The 11,601-nt window shown below is 36.0% G+C and overlaps 1 pseudogene; it reads left to right on the top strand.

The window, feature by feature from the left end:
* Positions 1-5,067, top strand: LOC133875484 (protein NEN1-like; annotated as a pseudogene).
* Positions 5,068-11,601: the final 6,534 nt, after the last annotated feature.

The following is an 11,601-nucleotide window of genomic DNA, read 5'->3' as shown; positions in this document are numbered from 1 at the left end:
ACTCTCACTCTATCCAGACTGAACCGCAATTGGGCAAATCAAAATGGCTTCGACTTCGAGGAGCGAGGAAAGATCCGAAATCGCATTCTTCGATGTCTCCACGACGGTGCCGACCCGAGTCGGGCAGGGGCGCGTTATATTGGAATTCGCAGCCATCCTGGTGAGCCCCAGGACGCTGGTGGAGCTGAACTTCTACTCCACCCCGGTCTGACCGGCCAATCTCTCGCTCATCGAATCCTATAACACGCGCTGCAACGTCGCTTCGGCGCCGACCTTCGTCGACATCGCCGATAGGGTCTATGACATTCTCCAAGGCCTGTCACTCTCTCTCTCTCTCTCAAGACTCACGCTCTTTTGTGTGGGGATTTTTTTTAAAAAAAAAATTGAAGGGTGGGCCAAGCCCAATTTTAAGGTGGCGAATCACCTCCAACGGCTAAAATGGAGGAGTCGAATCCAACCCTATTTGGTTTGGCGAACCAACCCCAAAGGCCGAAGTGAAAAAAATAAAATAAAAGAGGTTTTAGCTCATGGCGGTGGTTGGCCACCCCAGGTCAAATGGTGTGGCTCAAATGGGAGTGGTTTCGGCCACCCCAAAACTAGCCTTGAGCCACCCTTATTTTGGCTTAGGAAAAAGCCCTTCAATTTTATTTTATTTCATTTTTATTTTTAAATTAGTAGCCATGTCAGTACTGACGTTGCATCTAAGGGACATGTGTCACATTATTACACAAACACCTGTCCTATAACATAGTTAGTCGTTAGTTTTGGATAGAAAAATAGACGGAAGTACTATCTTCGTCTTTTCGTATAGCACAGATACAATCTATGATACAAATAAAAGTACAAGAGACAAAAAATAAAATTGTCAAACCACATGTACGTACCAATAAGGTGTTTAACTCTTTTTTTTTCTTTTTTTTTTAAAACCTCCCAATAAACTTTCAATAAATTTCTCTATTTTAAATAAACACTATTTTTTAACCATTCACAATACTTTAAATAATTACTTTTTTTTTATTAGGCTTACAGCTTGGATGGATACCTTTTCTTTTACCATATGGTTGTGGATTCTAAACATGCGAGCTTCGAATCTGACGTACCCAGTTCTTTTTTCTTTTTTTTTTAACTTCTCAGAAACAAAGAAAACCATTGTGGTTTTGGCTCTATATTGTTGGTAGCAATTTATATTTTTATTCAGGTGTAAAATTTAATTATTCGTTTTTTTTTTTTTTTTTTTAGGACGGGTTTGGGCGGGTCACAATATACAGATTTTTGATTGTCCTCTGATAAGGAAGGCTTTCGGAGAGATTGGTCGGCCAGCACCGGAGCCAAAGGCAACGATCGATTCATTGGCATTGTTGACTAAACGGTTTGGAAAGAGGGCTGGTAACCTGAAGGTATGAAACGCTCTACTCTGGAAGGAACTCAGATCATCTTACTGGATGATAATTTATACAAAATCCCAAAAATACATTTTCAAATATTGGCTGAATTAGTCGGTTATGAAAATTTGTTTCGAAGCAAAGGAAATGCAAAGAATTTAACCCATTTCGTTTTCAATCTTGGAAATTATTATAGCATTGGAAAAGGATTAAACAACTGTGGATAAGTGGAGCAATTGGAACGAGTTCGGATTCATGGCTAAAGGAACTATTTTGGATGTGTGCTTTTCAGCTAGATGATGTATATGTTATGTTTGCAACTATTGAGCTATATTATGTTCCATGAATGGCCTATATTACCAAATATTGGTGTTTTTTTTTTTTTTTTTTTTTAATATGGTTTATTTTGTTATGAATAGAATTTATATTTCCAGTTGCTTTAATTTGTGTCACCCTGTTAATTGTCTCTATGATAATATTTTCTTTTCTAAAAAATTATTTCTTCAATCTTCTTTCTTCTTATTTTATGCACTTTTAAGCATTAAAACTTGTCAGTTATATTATATGAGGCGTCTGGCTTTAGGCTTTTAGCCTTCTTTAAACCCTATTTTATTAGTTTTGTTTCATTAGAAATAAGGGGATATTAGTTAATGGCCATTGTATTATTAGTTATAATTCTCTGTGTCACATTTTCTCTGCATCAGCATTTAATTGTCACTTTCTTGTTTTTGCTTCTGGAAATTCATCTTTCTTGTGAGGCTAGTCAGGAGATTTCTTCCACCACTGAAAAAAATAATAATAATAAATAAATAAAGAAGAAAACCAGGAACTTGACTGAGTTGACTCAAGTTGCAGCTCTGTCCAGTTATTGGTGAAATTTAGTTAAATAATGACTAGTCAGTAAATTACACGACGGATTTTGTATATCTGTGGAGTTTGTGCACCTGTCAATATTTCTTAGCATTATCAATATCTTAAGTATGGTTTCTTTAGTTTATTTTTTACCACTGTTTATACATGATCAGATTGATTCTAGTTGTGTGGAAGTTTTGAGGCTAAATAGTTTTATTTTAGGTTTTGATTGATATAAGATTTTGAAGTATTGATGTATACTTTCATTTTTCACTGCAGCTAGCCACTCTTGCGGATTATTTTGGACTTGGACCGCAGACCCACAAGTATGCATGTGACAAACCTACAAGGAACATTTTACGTACACTCTGTTTCTAGACTAATGTTGTTGATTCCTCAGGTGCTTGGACGATGTTCGGTTGAATCTTGAAGTTCTCAAGTGTTGTGCAACAGTTCTATTCTTGGTAATTTTATAATTTTGAAAGCTATAAAACTTATTCCCAAGTTAATAGATTATTTTTGCAAATCGAATAAATATAGCAGCAGTTCAGCTTTGCCCAATACCAGTTTGAGATGTACCATTCCAAAGTCTTGGGCAATTTTTTCATACTATGAGAAACACTAAACACGCGATGAAGGATGCCATTAGAATTTGGATGTAATTTCCTAGGGTTGGGTCATAGGCAACAATTCTACAGAAGTTCAGGAGGATTAAATTATTAATTTATCCCACTTCATGGATCATGCTGGATTTTGCTAAGACTTGACTGCAAATGTTCACATGAATCACATGGATCTTGCTTATGGTCTTGACATATTTGTTCCTAAGATGGTTCCTATTTAGTTCTGATTAGGTACCAAATATTCTCTCTCTCTCCCTCTCTCTTAAAAATGCACCGACGGCGTAACCCCTGAAATGAGTAGGCCTCAGCTGGAGGAATCAGTGGACAGCTATGCAATCTTATGCTTATGCTGACTGTGTTTCTAAGTACCATAAGTTCTTCTTTAGACATGTACTTTAGCTCAGACAGTCCATCCCTGATTGCTTGGCAGGACAAAAGATTGGCTGATTGAATTGCATATTTGCATGCGTTATAAGGTTGGTTATAGTATTATTGACAAAAATCTGGCAAACGTGCAGGAGGCAAGCCTCCCAGACATATTCACGGAAAACAGTTGGGTTTCTTCAAATGCTACTACAGGGGAGGTTGAACCTAGTGCTCAACAAGATCCTTTTAACATGGGCCTGCTAATAAGTGAATCCGAATCCCTTGAACCCGACGCCACCATTGAAGAAACGGTGGAGTCTTCTGAATATTCTTCCACAGCTGCTGTTTCAGACAGTAGCAGTGACTCTGGGGGATTTTTAAAGCCTGATGAAGTTTCTATTCCTGCTATCGTTGGATCTTTTGTTCCATTTTATCGTGGGAGTCAAAGAATACAATTATTGCACAAAGGTGTCATTTTGCAGCTTGGTTGTATTAATTTGAAAGTGCGATTTGGGTTAAGTACGAGATTTGTTGATCGTGCTGGCCGCCCACGATTGAGCTTTGTGGTTAATGCATCACAGAGTTTATGTAAGGTTCTCGATGCATGTGATGGTATAGTACAGGAGCTCTCCTTGGATTCTGGTAGCAGCAGTCAATGGAAGCCAGTTGTGTCCAGGAAAGATGGTTTCGTTAACAACCCTACAGTGAGATTGCAGTACGTTTAGTCCTATTGATTTGCTTTTTCTTCTCTCTCTCTCTCTCTCGATTGGTGCATGGGGAGGGGGGAATGCATCAGTTTAAGCAGCATAATGAAAGTCTATATTGCGGTCCAAAGGATTGGAGTTAGTATTACATGGCATTGAACTGTAGTGTAGTAGAAATTGAGAGCAGTTTGATATATGCTGCTCATTCTTGTTGGGGTTGTCCCACATCGGTTGTGGAAGGGGTTGGTGGTCAGTTTATAAGTGTAAGGGAAAGCCTCACCTCATAAGCTAGCTTTTGGGGTTGAGAGAGGCCCGAGACCACCTAACAATTCTTGATTTTTTCTGTGTTTTCATTCTGTATCTAAGAATCACAGATTTAAAGAGAAAAACAGATTAATAGGACACTGCCTAAGAAATATGCCATGCTCATTCCTACATGCTTGTTAATATATATCAGCTTATAGTTAAGTTTGTCTTAGTTTCTCTATGAGATTGACAAAGTACTTCCAACATTATATACTGAAGCACATCATTTGCATAGATGTTTTGCTTCATTTGGTTAATACGAAAATGAGGCTAGAAGATAATTTGGAATTTAGCAGTTGCAACCCTTTGGGTTTTTGTTAACCGTTTCGGGTTTTTGTCTCTTATATTTGTCTGTTGCAAGCACATGGGGCATTAATGTAAGTGTTATCAAATTATTAATCGAAGAGTCGCCTGATTTGATGTGCGATTCCTTTGTAACAACAGCATACCAACTGCCATATCTGGAGATCGTGGCCCATATGCTACAAAGATATATCAAAAAGATTCTTCTGGCTCTGTGCAAAGGCTTGTGTTCAGGGAATTTGACCCAGCAGAGCTTGAACCCTTGTTCACTTCTGGGACCTTTTTGGACGCATTCTTTTGCTTGGATCCATATGACTTTCAGCAGAAGGCAGGCATCCGCTTGGTGGTGAAAGAATTGATTGTTGGTACCAATTAATGTTATATGTGGCCTTCAAATTTATATAGCCAGGATTGTTTTTCCTTTTTCTTCTTTTTTTACACCGAAGACAGGCTTGTTAATTAGAGACATCAAACATGTTTGAGAGTTAATCAGGTGAACATTTATTGATGAAGCAATAGTGATATTCCTTTCCCTTGTTTGTAATTTTCTTTTTCATGTGAGAACAAATGTAAAAAGACTTTCAACTTACGACGAGTAATGCTAAAAACCACACCACTGTCTCACAACTATCTCATACTGTGGCAAGGTCAAATAGCCCTTAATAAAAAAAAAAAAAAAAATCAAAAGCTATTATACCTTGTCATGTCAGCAAGGTGTAATGGTTGTGGGATAGTCGTGTGATTTCTAGCATTTATCAAAGGATGAATTATTTAATCAAGTTATATAGCTAATAGAGATATATATAGTCCTGACCAAGTGACCATCATCAACATGATTTGGATTAATGATATGTAGGGGCGTAGTGGGCAAGAGACGAGGCTTAATTAGGATGGCAGAAACGGGAGACGTGGAGGTGAAGGAACATAAAGAGAGAAAAAGCAATGGAAAACCAGAAAGTGAAGAGAGTTTGGTAGAGGAGTAAATAATGGTAGAAGATCCTTGGCTGTTAAGGAAATCAAATGTGATCCACTTCCAAACCCACCAGATCTCTAGAGATTGCTTTGGCTCTCAACGAAAAAGAAATGTGATCCAATTCCAACATCCAAAACCTAATTAAAAATGCACATCCATCTAAACCCACGTGAAGTGTTTTGGTTAATAAGGAAATAAAATGCGATGGAATTCTTCATAAAAAAAAAAAGAGTAGTGCTACGAACCACATTTTATCTTATTATTATCGCATAATATTGATGGCAGTTTCAACGAACCTCTAGATTAATTTTTGTTATCCAAAAATAAAAAATTCAAAGGTTGATTGAGAGTCTGAAACTGCCTCGTCAATATTATGAGATAATTATAAAGTAAATATAGGTAGAACAGAAAAATTGAAAGGAAAAAATTGAAGAATGGGCGAATTCGATGAACCTTTTGACAAATTTAAACAATTTAGTTTATTTTTTGTTAGCTCAAGCAGAAGTTGAAGACTCTTCTATTAAGATAGTTGTAGTGCAAAAACTTTTGACACTTATTGATTGATAATATGTGAGAATTTCTATATCTATTTTCTATATCAGAACAAAGTTATTGAGTTCAAATTCTGCCTCTACAGTTTATCGTAATAATATTGTTAGAATATATTATATTATTCTCTAGGTTATATTATCTTCAATGTTTATTGAAGGCCACAAAAAAGTGGCTCTGATACCATGTTAAATAGATTTGATACTATATGAAATATATTGAAAGAGACGAGCGGAAGAGAATAATGGACTACAATGTATTGAGTTTTAATCATTTCTAACAATATTACATAGGTCTCTATTAATAGGAAAGACAATAACCTAGAGAATAATATAATATATTCTAACAAATATAAACGACTAGGACTGTTGCATTTCAGTAATATGCATGGGTGAGCTCATTTGTGCTAGTGGTTGATATGCTGAACACTGAAAAGCCTCATATTGACATCCTACTTGTTGGAGTTGATCCTCACATATGTAGACAACGGAATGAAAATGTTGAAGTATATCAATGAAGAATTCCAACACATTCCACCCATCATCACTAAGCTTTTCTTCCTATTTGCTATTAGTCCACACAAGTGACTGGAAAACAAAAATGCTTAAACTGTTTGAATAAGCTTATAAACTAGTTTTATTTTTTTTTCTTTTTTTTTTCTTTTTTTTTTTATGTAAAAGGTAAAACTCGAAATATTGGTTTATGGGGGGGGGGGGGGGGGGGGGGGTTATTAGATGACTTTCATAGAGTATTTTAGGCAATTTAATAAATGAGCCTTGTCCTATACTATGTTAGGTAAGTCAATAAATGAGCGTTGTCTTAGGGTTTATTCGTGAGTCTATTTAAGCATGATTTGTATTCCAATAAAAGCGGATTTGGTGGAATAAAAAAAAAAAAAAGAAAAAAAAAAAGAGATACGGATCTCAAGCAATCCGCCTACCTATTAGAACAGGTGGATCCTATAAGAACTCTTTCACCACATCAACTTTGAAAGATAATAAAGAGAATTAATTTTAATGTGTAATTTGTTTGATTATTTTGTTCCGAGATAGTTTAAGTTTCCCCAACCTCGGACTTAATTAATGTCAAGGTTGATGTTTTGTTCGGTGTTGTCAAGACAATACCATACCTCTCTTATTTACAAGTATTTGGTTAAGCCTTTTTGCACCGACGAGCTATCAAATTTATGGATGTACAAGTGGAGAAGCAAGGAAATGGTTGATATCACTAAGGTAAATTTAATTAATATTTTAATACTTTTTTATATGTGGATTCAATATTTTCATTAATAATTTAAATTCCAACACGTGAAATATTTAATTAAAATAAGAGATAAATTATAAAAACAATGTTTGAATTTATAATTGTTAAATTACCACTTATCCCAATAGCTTAAACTGAATTTTAACACTCTCTCTTACGTGTGGGTTCAAACTCTTATCTAACTCGAAACTTTTGTTCTAATATCATGTTAAAATTACAATTTACCCCAAAAGCTTAAGCTAATAGGAATAATTAAATTTATACAAAATAATAATAATAATAAAAAGATATGCCACTTCACAATATATATATATATATATATTAAAAAAAATTCAAACTGAAATTTATATGTTCAACTCTTTCAATGTATAACGTGCCCCAAGCAAGCTTTAGATACTCAATTTAATTATGTTGTTTTTTATTTTCTCATAGCAGCCTGGACCGCCACAGGTGGCAATGGCATCGACTAGCTACTTGAAGGGACGGCAACATGATCAATATATCTTTTTGGTCCATGAATAACAGATGAGAAAGTTCCTGGCCTGGGGAGTAAAGATTCAGATCCAGAGACAGAGTCAAATAATCAACGAGATTAGTTAAATGTTTTGTGCAGATCGAGAAGTTTAGCAAACTCTATGATCCAATAAGTTTTTGTTCACGAGCTTCAGAAAATTGATCGAGCACATGCAAATCATTCAGAAAAATCTTTAATTTGGTCCAATTCGAAGCTGTATGGCTTGTGGCGATTGTATTCAATTATCAATTATCACAGCACTTCTTCCTGGAATAGGGTCTTCGATTCTCATTTTCAAATGAAATTGATATTATTTATTTTATGACATATAACCGTACATATATATGGAGTCAATATTAACACGTTTTTTTAAAAATTTAAATAATATGAAATTACGTACACTATTAGATACACTCATTTTAAATCTTGATTATGAAATTGATAGTATTTATTTCATTTTAAATAGAGATGATTCTTGTCCCTTATTTCTACATCTTACTTTTTTACCTTCCATGTTTGACCCATTGACACGAGACTTAACTCGGTAAGTTCCTTTTGACAACTCACCGTACTTCGTATAACTGGTGAAAATTTGTAAAACAAATTTCGGAGCCATTTTTTACTCGATGAGTGTTGTTAGGACACTACGTGGTAGTATATGTAATACTTATCATGTTAGTCATTAAGTTGAAGCGTGTGGGCATTCATGTGACACTCACGTCAATCCCCTACTCCATGTCAATCACGTCACCTCCAAAATAAATTGCTAGAAGTAGCCGATTTACCCCCATAACCAATTGTGGGTCTCCACATCCTGGTCATGGGTCTCCTTCCATAGAGACTCATGGTTAGGCCATGAATGTCAAGCCTTTAGTCATTGAGGGTGGCCACACGATGTGGTTATTGTTGTCTGTACGAGTGTGGAGGCAACGACAAAGGAGGCGGGCCGAGGCAGTGGGATGAATAGAGGCGCTGCTGTTGATCAGTTGATGATTGAGAAATGTGGGGCAGATGTGGTAAGTTGAATGTTTTAGTGGCTAATACAGCAATGCTACATTAAGTGGTATATCATTTTGTAAGAAATATATAATAAAATATGTAATACCTTAAACATTTTCCGTTATGAGTTAAGGCATATGGTTCTTGTTTCCACTATAAGGCCAATGTCAAGTTGTGATAGGGGGTTGATGCAAAATATAAGAGAAATGTTCGATTTTTTAAAGAGATATGCAAAATTTACCATAAAAATTGTGTCAACGAGTAATTCCTTTCCTTTATTCAGTTGGGTTGCTGATAGGGATAAATATATTTTAGCCTCCCAAACTACTACCCTTTCTCCGGATGGCCCCCTAAACTATCAATGCTTAGATTATGGCCTTCCAAACTACCACTTTTTGATTTTTTAGCCTCATCCGTCTATTTATACCGTCAATTCTATACAGAAATCCGAAAATACTCTTCTTACACTTTGAAATTTCCATGGTTAAGAGAGGAGTGTTCTTGAGTTTTTGATCAATTTCTATTAGAATTGACGGCATAAATATACGGACAGGGCCAAAAAATCATAAAGTTATAGTTTTAGGGTCTATAATCTAAGCATTGTTAGTTTGTGGGGCCATCCGAAGAAATGGTGGTAGTTTGGGAGGCTAAAATATATTTAACCCTTGCAGATATTATCCTCGTGACGTGGCATTGCAATTGGGTCACTTATTATTTCCTACCTAGTCACCATTCTCCACGTGGCATGTCTGTCAACGGTCCCTTTTTTTTCCCTTGCACTTTTCTTTTTTCATTTGTTGTTCACAAACTTCCACGTTTGCCCTTTTGCTATCACCTGCATCCTGCCGTACACCCACCCCTACCACCAATCCCAGCCCTTCGTTTAACTTTTTTTTTTTTTTTTGTTCATCCATTTTAAATCCTAATGGTGATAGAATCGTATTTTTGCAGGACATTATAGTTTAACATATTTAAATAGAATTTTGGGGTCTGTCCCGTCTTTCTAGAGAGAGAAACTCCCAATACTTTCTAGAGAGAGGAAGCGTTGTTAGAATTTGTGGCGTGGGGGGAGGGAGGTTTTCACGCCTCTCTCCTCCCCACAGTGTATTTTTTGTGACACCCTTGGTTAGATTCAAGGGTGTTTTGTTTTGTCTTCTAACCTTTTAGGGTTGTAGAGTGTTTTTCTCTCTGGTTTGTAGAACCAGTAGAGTGTTTTTTTGGTTTAGTGTTTGTATGTGTTTTTGTGTTTGTGTTTTCTGGCAGGGATGGCAAGCAAGATTGTTCTTTTTGGGGTGAGATTTTCTGGCTAAGCTTCACTGTTTTCTCTTCGTCTTCGTCGCTAGATCTACGCCCATCCGACGGGTTGTTCGAGAAACGCGCCTCGTAGGGGAGTTTGTCGTCGCTCTCCGGTCCTATCGCCTCCAGCCACGGCCATGTGTGTCAACGGTGGTCGGCGCGTGGCCTGCACGCGCCTACGCTTTCATTCTCTGTTTCTGCGCGTGTGGGTCATGGGCCTCTTTTCTTGGTCTCGGGCGGTGGTAGGAAGGGTTTCTAGCGGTCGGCTGTCACTGGGGTGGTGTTCTTGTACGGCGCGTGCTGTTCACGCACTGGTGCCGGCGAGTTTTTCCGACGACGCTTGCTTGACGTTTTTTGTTTGTTTGTTGTGGTGTTTTCTTTGTTTTTTTTCTCCTCAAGTCTGTCTATGGGTTTCAGATATTACTGGTCTGTTTTTAGGGCTTGTTTTGCCCGGATCAGTCTTCTCATCTTTAGAAATTGTGCTGAAATGTAGAGAATGACTCAAATGTTAGATCTTGTAATATTTGTTTATTTGTAGGCAGCACCCAAGTCAGAATTTTCTGGCTTAGTGGGTAGCATGCGGTTGTATTCTACTCACTGTGATGTTTCTCTGTGTTATGCCTTAGGGCCCGTTGATTTTAATGTAAGGAGCCTTGAGCTAACTGTTTCAAAATAAATAAAAAATAAAAAAATAAAAAAATAAATTTAAATGCCTTTTTTAAAAAATAAAATTAACAATTAAAACTTATTTACACCTTAATATTATTGTGTAAAAATTATGCAGCTAACATTTCTTTTATCATTACGGGATAATAAATTTTTGATTTCCAAACTACCCTTCCTTGGTATCTAGACCAAAAAACTTAAAAAAAATGTCACACTCAACCCTTCAACAATCAATCCCCACAAAGCACACCCTCCGTTAGTATTTGATAATAAAATTAATGAAAATTATATCAAATGTGCTATATGTAACTTTTTTTACTTTAATTTTCAAAAATGCTTCTAGAGCTTTTAAAAGTAAAATAATTAATAATTAAATGGATAATTGAACCACCATTTAGTTATGAATAAATATTTTGGCCACTCTTTTAATCAGTTGGAGGGTAACCAAATCACCCGTCCACCTCCACAATCTGTGAGAGTGGTAAGAACACCGCCAAACTCCCAAAAATTAGACATAAAGGACTTCATCAGCATTAAAAGATTGGCTTGTTCTACATGATTTCAACAAATTTTTCTTTGGTAGAAAAAGGACATTATTTCAAAAATTAATTCAAAAATTTCTTTGGTGTTCATACAATCTTTATGTCATTTTTGTGTAGTACTCCTCATGTATCTAATTGTAGCATAGAGAAATGATATTTAGCTATTCCATGGTATAATTATTGATCACTTTTGCTCTTTTTTTTTTTTTTTTTTTTTTTTTTTTTTTTTTTAAGATAAAAGTAGTCATTAATTGTGTTATGGT

The sequence above is a fragment of the Alnus glutinosa genome, chromosome 8, assembly GCF_958979055.1.
Source record: "Alnus glutinosa chromosome 8, dhAlnGlut1.1, whole genome shotgun sequence".
Taxonomy (NCBI): Eukaryota; Viridiplantae; Streptophyta; class Magnoliopsida; order Fagales; family Betulaceae; genus Alnus; species Alnus glutinosa.
This window is presented reverse-complemented; position numbering and strand designations above follow the sequence as displayed.